We start from the raw sequence: 6,491 nt of genomic DNA, 5'->3' as shown, positions 1-6,491 counted from the left end.
ACCCACTCAGCTGTTACCAGATGTGCCCGTTGGTACTCTCCTTTATTCCAGCTACTTTTTTTGGGGGGGGGGGGCAGGGTTCTGTAATTCTATCGATGTACTGCTTGTGTTTTCATATGGAGCTCTACTTCTCCTTTCGGCAAGTCCCCCCCAATGGAGCGATCCTGCAGGAAACTAGGTTCCCCAGGGCTGGGTTCCTCCAGCCCCAGAACCAGATGAACACACACACACATTAACAGAGCAAGTCTGAGTGGACCGGGTCAATCAGCACTTTCAAGCCGACCCCTTATATGCCACAGGTACCACACAGGAATAGAGTAAGCCTGAGCAGGCGGGGTCAATCAGCACTTCCAGGCTGCCACCCTTGTATGCCCCTGGACTCAATAGTCTGGATCGAGCAGCACTTCCCAGTTGCCACCCTCGTATGTCCCAGGTTCAGCACGTCCCTATCCCCACTTTCACGTTACAATTGTTCTGGTCGTAACCCACTTGATGAGCAAACCCCACAGGATTTTTGGGCGCTACAGGGATCTTTAGCTTAGATAAGAGAAGCGTTGCTGCAGAGTAAATGAGGAAGCTAAAACCACGAAAGAGTAAAGTTCAAAGAGAGAGAGAGAGAGAGGGAAGCAACCAGCTTAACCATAAAAGTTATTTATTGAATAATAGTGATAACTACACAAGGAGAGCCTAAACAAACAGAGTTTGGATCCAGGCATCAGAACACTTACTTGAACATAGGTAGGAGTTTTTGTAGAGAAACAACAATGGTTCAAAGGAGAACACTAGATTTGTTTATGGGTAAACTGATGACTCAAGGGTTTTCTTTAGGCTAGACAATAGGAGCTGATCACTCTTGGCTATGGGTGGTGTTCCTTCCAGGGAGCTTGCAATGCAATTAGGCTGCTTCAATATTTTGGACATCAGTCGAGGATTCATGACTAGAATTAGTCTGATAACTGCTGAGCTGGATGTGGGCTGGCGTATGTCCATTAACATCTGGAGCAGAGATCCCCCATGATGCCATGCTTCCCTGCTTTTCTGCTCCCAGAGTTCAGTGCGGTTCTTGCCTTGGAATCTCTGTTCTCCATTCTATGTGCTAATGGAGATGCCTCCTTATCCCGTCTTTGATGCAGATGGGGCTACGGGAGTTGCCTTAATTCTATCACCCTTGTCAGGAGGGGTTTAGGTGTCTGCCACCACCCTTCGCTGCTCTCTGCAAGTCTTTTCTCTGATCAGTGTTGGTTCAAGCAGAGGCTGGGGGGGAAGGGCAGGGGTCTGTCCTAAGCTCCGTATGCCTCCTGATACTGAGGGGGCACACTGTAAAGGGGGGGACACACATGACCACCCCACATGTTGCCTCTGGGAGTAACGTCCTGCCCACCTCCCTGGGCCAGGGCAGCCAATCCTGCCAGCTCTTGGGGGGCTGGTCACAGGATCAGAGAGCACGCGTCTCTGGGCTTCAGCAGGGGAGAGCCGGGATGCAGGCAAAGCCTCTATCTGTGACTGAGCAGAGACCAGGGAACCAGCTCCCAGTGCGTTCGCCTGTGACACCCCTGCCCCAGCTCACCTCCGCTCCACCATCGCCCCGGAGCGCGCTTTTGGCCGCCCCCAACCACTTGGCGCCCTAGGCGACCGCCCTGGAGGCTCCATTAGTCCTCACGCTGCTCTCCCCCGGTGAGAGCCAGAACCCGCTGCTGCTGGCAGCTTTGCTGGGAGCTGTGGAATAGCTGCCCAGGCGGCATTGCCATGGGAAGGGCTCAGGACAGCGCTCGGGCCAAGCCCAACCGTTCTCAACAAAAGCCAGAACGTCTAATGGAGTTTGCCCTAGTGCTACGACCAGTCCCGTCCAGCCAGTCCCATCCACGAGGCTTGAGAGCTTACAGTCAGTGGGAGTTGGGCTCCGCTGAGAATCCCAGCCCAGATTTCTCACCCGGCAGGCTTCTGGGATTGGTGTCACTTTGTCAGTTAAACCTTCTCCAAAACACGTTGTTTCACACCGTGAAAGAAAATCCAAGGGTGTGACCCCAGTTTCATGTTGGTGTAAATCAGGGGAGACACGAGGTCAAATATAAAACATTCCCAGGCTCCATGAATAGGACTCCACTTCCTTGGCATCTCTGACATCATAAACCTTCTCCAGCCACCAGCAGAGACAAGTCTGTCTTTAGGTTGGGGAGGTTTTTTTGGTTCACCAATAAAAATAAAAATCAAACCAACCACATCATTTCTGACAATTCAGGAACAAGCCAGATCCATCGGAAGATTCTGAGGGGAGAGAGAGAAAAACTCCTGGGATTGAAACTGAGTCGAGAGAAGAGAAGCCAGGAGTATCTGGTAGGTTCCTGCCCACGCTGCACCCTCTTCTCCAAGCCAGTGGCAGTCCAGCTCCGGCTGGAGGCCAGCAAGTGGCAGAGGGCAGCCGGTGACCTGGCTGATGCTAAGGCTGGGTGGCCACCCAGTGCTGGGGCCAGCAGGCGACCTGACACTGGGGGCAGCTGGCAGGCAGGCGAGCTGGCCCTGAGGCTGGCCGGTGGCCCGGGGCTGTTCAGATGGGGCTCCTCCAGCCATTGGGGAGGAGGGCTCAGAGCTCCAGCGGCCAGGGGAGGCTGGGGGGGATATTGGGGGGGGTTTGGGGTGGGGGTATGTTGGGGGGGTCAGGCTCCAATGCGTGTAGGGGGGCTTGGGCAGAAGGGGTGGGGGCTGCATGGCTAGCCTCCCCAAAGGGGGGCTCACACACTGCCTATAAGGGGCATCTGAACTGATGGGGGATGGGTGGAGACAGAACTGATGGGGGGCTGGAGGGGGACAGGATTAATTGCTGGGCAGGAGGTGGGCTGATGTGGGGCCGAGAGCTCCTGTAGCAGGGACCCAAATCACCCTACCCAGCATGTGGGAGAGTGGGCGACATAATTGTCCCATGCGCAGGCCCCAGCAATGGGCAGGGGGAGTTCACACATCACCAGCCTGACCTAAAAACACAATGTAAACGTATATTAAAATGTTATCATTTGGGGGCCAATCCCATGGCTTGGGGGGGGGGGTCGGACTCACGATTTTTGATCTCCCCAAACTGGTAATACTGCACTGATGGGCAAAGGGAGAGGCAGCAAACGGGGAGGGGCACGCCCCGCATCCATCACAGCCCTGGGGACCGGCGAGAGGCAGCAGGCTGCGGTGAGACCGTCCCCGGCCCGCAGAAGTACCCGCCCCGGACCGCGGGACGGAGAAGGGCCGAGGTGGGGACGCCAGGAACCCCGCAGCTGGGAAGGGGCAGAAGGGCCGGCCGGTGGCGGGCACGGCTCCCGCAGCCCCGGGGCTGCCGGGCGGGGAAAGGCAGAAGCGGCGGAGCAGGGACGCCCCGAGGCCGCCCGGAGTCAGCCGGGCAGCGGCGGAGCAGCGGCCCCGCGGGGCGAGGGCGGCGGGGCCGGGCGGGAGGTCCCCCGCAGCCCGGGGCGGGTTAACGGGGCCCGGCGGGCAGCCAGCGCGGGCAGCGGCCTGGCCCGAGCGAAGGGACCGCCGGTGAGAAGCGGCGCAGCAAGGAGACCGAGACCCGGACCCGGACCCGGACCCGACCCGGACCCCGCCCGGTGGCCGGCTGCGCACCGGGGGCGCGGGGGAGGGCCCCGCTCCCGGCAGCCTCCGGCGGGGGCGCGGCTCGGGGGGGGCAGTGCAATTGGGGGGGGGCGGTTTGCAGGCCGCCGGAGACACGAACAAGGCAGCGGAGGACGTGGCCAGCCCGGCCCCACCCGGCCCCGGGCGCGGTGCGGACCCGCCCCGGGCAGACCCGGCACAACCCATCCGGGGTCAGCGCCCGGCGGCAGGAAGCGCAGCGCGGCGGCGGCTCCGGTGCGACTCCGGTGCGACGCGACCCACGGTCCTCGCCAGCCCCCGGCCCTGGCTGCGGGCGGGACATTCCCGCGCCCCCCCCCGGGACCCTCCCCGTGCAGAGACCCCGGCCCCCCCCCGCGCCCCGCCTGGGACCCCGAGCCCCGCCCCGGCTGTGCCCCACGTGGAGCGAAGGTGAGACCTGCCCCCCCCCGGTGCAGCCCGTGCGGGGCGGGGAGGCCCGGCTGCTCCCCGCGGGGGGCCCGGCTCCCTGCCTGGGCCGGGGGGGTGCCCAGGGATGTGGAGGGGGCAGGAATTGGGGGACAGGGATTCACGGGGGGGGACACACACAGGTACCAGGGGGAGAATTCTGGGGCTCAGGGGAGCAGAGCTGGACTAGAGGGAAACTCGGGGGGGGCGGGGGGATAAAGGGAAGGAAATGGGGGTGTGGGGAGGCTGGAGGGAGAACATGGAGCAAGCGGAGACTGGCTGGGGAGGGCAGGACCAGAGGGCGGGAGGGGGATGGGGAGAGATACAATGGCAGCTCCCCCAGCCCATGGGGTAGGGAACAATCTCAGTATTTGCGGGTCTGACTCCTGAATCTTAAATGTTGGAGGTTGACGGGACTGAACTGGGCCCTGCTCTGATTTCTGTGCAGGATTCTGTGTGAAACCAGAGTCACTGCTAGCAACAGCAGGCAAGGAGCCCAGCTGGGATTTATTTAGGTTTGGTTCAGGTTTGGGTTCAGTTCCATTCAAAGTGTGTTCCCTTTCATTTGTGGTTCAAGCCACCCAAAGAAACAAAAATAGAAGTTCAGTGACAGGTTTAAATTCTATCCCAATCTCAGTGGAGGTAAACCCCAAAAAACAGCTGGAACTTAAAATGCCAACAGTCTTGATTTTTGATTCTTTATTTTGTGACTTTAACTTTACATGAGTTTTCCGAGTGTTTTTCTGTTGTCAAATGTACATGATTATTTTTTCCTAACCAAACTCTTTGAACAACCTCAGATAACCTGTTTAAACAGTTGCTTTGCCATATCGGACCTCTGCAGTGAAAGGACACATCTGAGGCCTGGAAATGTTCTTTCAGCACTCACTTGTCTTGCTGGACCTGCCAGTACAATTTGTGCCGGTTGGTACAGCTTGGGCATGCTGACATTTTTCTGATGCTCCCAGCAGTTGGGCAGGTTTTCTTCTTATTTGCACATGAGCCACATCTCAATGAATCAGAAATTGGCCCAACCCTTTCCTGGGCTTTCCTTTGTCCAGATATCGCTTTCTTTCTGGAGATTTCACAAGCGTTCAGAATTTCCATTTCATCTTTCAATTTTGGACCCGTCTGACATTGATTCTGTGTAATGAAATTTTGCCTTGACTTTGTCCTCTGCTGACAGTGGGGGTTGACATCTAGGATCAAGATATGTGTGTGACATTCTTTACTTTGGGGGAACACCTTCTGACTCCCATATGTCCTCCTCTGGATATAATTGTGATAATGCATATAAAGCATGCCAGGTGGGGTATCAGGGAAAAGGTTATGGTTGGCTGAAAGTCACTGTTCCATCTGAATACGAATATCTTTAGTGCATATGAAGTTATGAGATTGTGTTATATGGTTGGTTTCAGAGGAACAGCCGTGTTAGTCTGTATTCGCAAAAAGAAAAGGAGTACTTGTGGCACCTTAGAGACTAACCAATTTATTTGAGCATGAGCTTTCGTGAGCTACAGCTCACTTCATCAGATGTTTACCGTGGAAACTGCAGCAGACTTTACATACATACAGAGAATATGAAACAATACCTCCTCCCACCCCACTGTCCTGCTGGTAATAGCTTATCTAAAGTGATCAACAGGTGGGCCATTTCCAGCACAAATCCAGGTTTTCTCACCCTCCACCCCCCACACAAATTCACTCTCCTGCTGGTGCTAGCCCATCCAAAGTGACAACTCTTTGCATAATCAAGTCGGGCTATTTCCTGCATAGATCAAGGTTTTCTCACATCCCCCCACCCCCATACACACACAAACTCACTCTCCTGCTGGTAATAGCTCATCTAAACTGACCACTCTCCAAGTTTAAATCCAAGTTAAACCAGAACATCTGGGGGGGGGGGGTAGGAAAAAACAAGAAGAAACAGGCTACCTTGCATAATGATATATGGTTGTCACTAAAATATGCTGTGGGTTTGGGAGGTGCCCAGATACTGGCTTACAGAGGTAATGACAAAGGGAGGTAACCAACCCTTGGAAGGGTGCTGTTAAATAGAAATCACCAGCTATTGTCCAGCAACAGAGTTACAGTGCAGTGACTCACCCTCATGAGGCTACACTAGGGAGAATTGCTCAACCTTGCTTAGAAACTCAGCAATACTGGTTTGTACTGTATAGACGTGCCTGGACTTGTATTCTCCAAGCACATGGACCAAGGGTATAAAAACCAAACACAGGGGCCATGCTTGGCCTTCCTCCTTCACCCACCTACGCTGCAAGCAACAAGTTACACTCTGAAGACTCCAACTGAGGGGACTGGCCCAGATTTCAAGGTGAAATCTGTATATTAAGGACTGCAATATCCAGTGGGGGTGAGAAAAACAGCCTAGTCAAGTTGTTGCCTAGTTTAATAGGGGGGAAAGTAACTTAAATTTCTTACGGGTACTGTTGTAT

The 6,491-nt window shown here is 55.5% G+C and overlaps 1 long non-coding RNA gene across 1 annotated transcript; it reads right to left on the bottom strand.

Moving 5' to 3' along the window:
* Nucleotides 1–635: 635 nt before the first annotated feature.
* LOC142068599 (uncharacterized) lies at nucleotides 636–3,251 on the bottom strand. The gene is made up of 2 exons (XR_012664486.1): nucleotides 3,052–3,251; nucleotides 636–2,969 (listed from the first exon to the last, which is right to left on the bottom strand). It is a non-coding gene; the product is annotated as an uncharacterized LOC142068599 (long non-coding RNA).
* Between the last annotated feature and the right edge of the window lie 3,240 nt (nucleotides 3,252–6,491).

The sequence above is a fragment of the Caretta caretta genome, chromosome 11 (assembly GCF_965140235.1).
Source record: "Caretta caretta isolate rCarCar2 chromosome 11, rCarCar1.hap1, whole genome shotgun sequence".
In the NCBI taxonomy this organism is placed as follows: domain Eukaryota; kingdom Metazoa; phylum Chordata; order Testudines; family Cheloniidae; genus Caretta; species Caretta caretta.
This window is presented reverse-complemented; position numbering and strand designations above follow the sequence as displayed.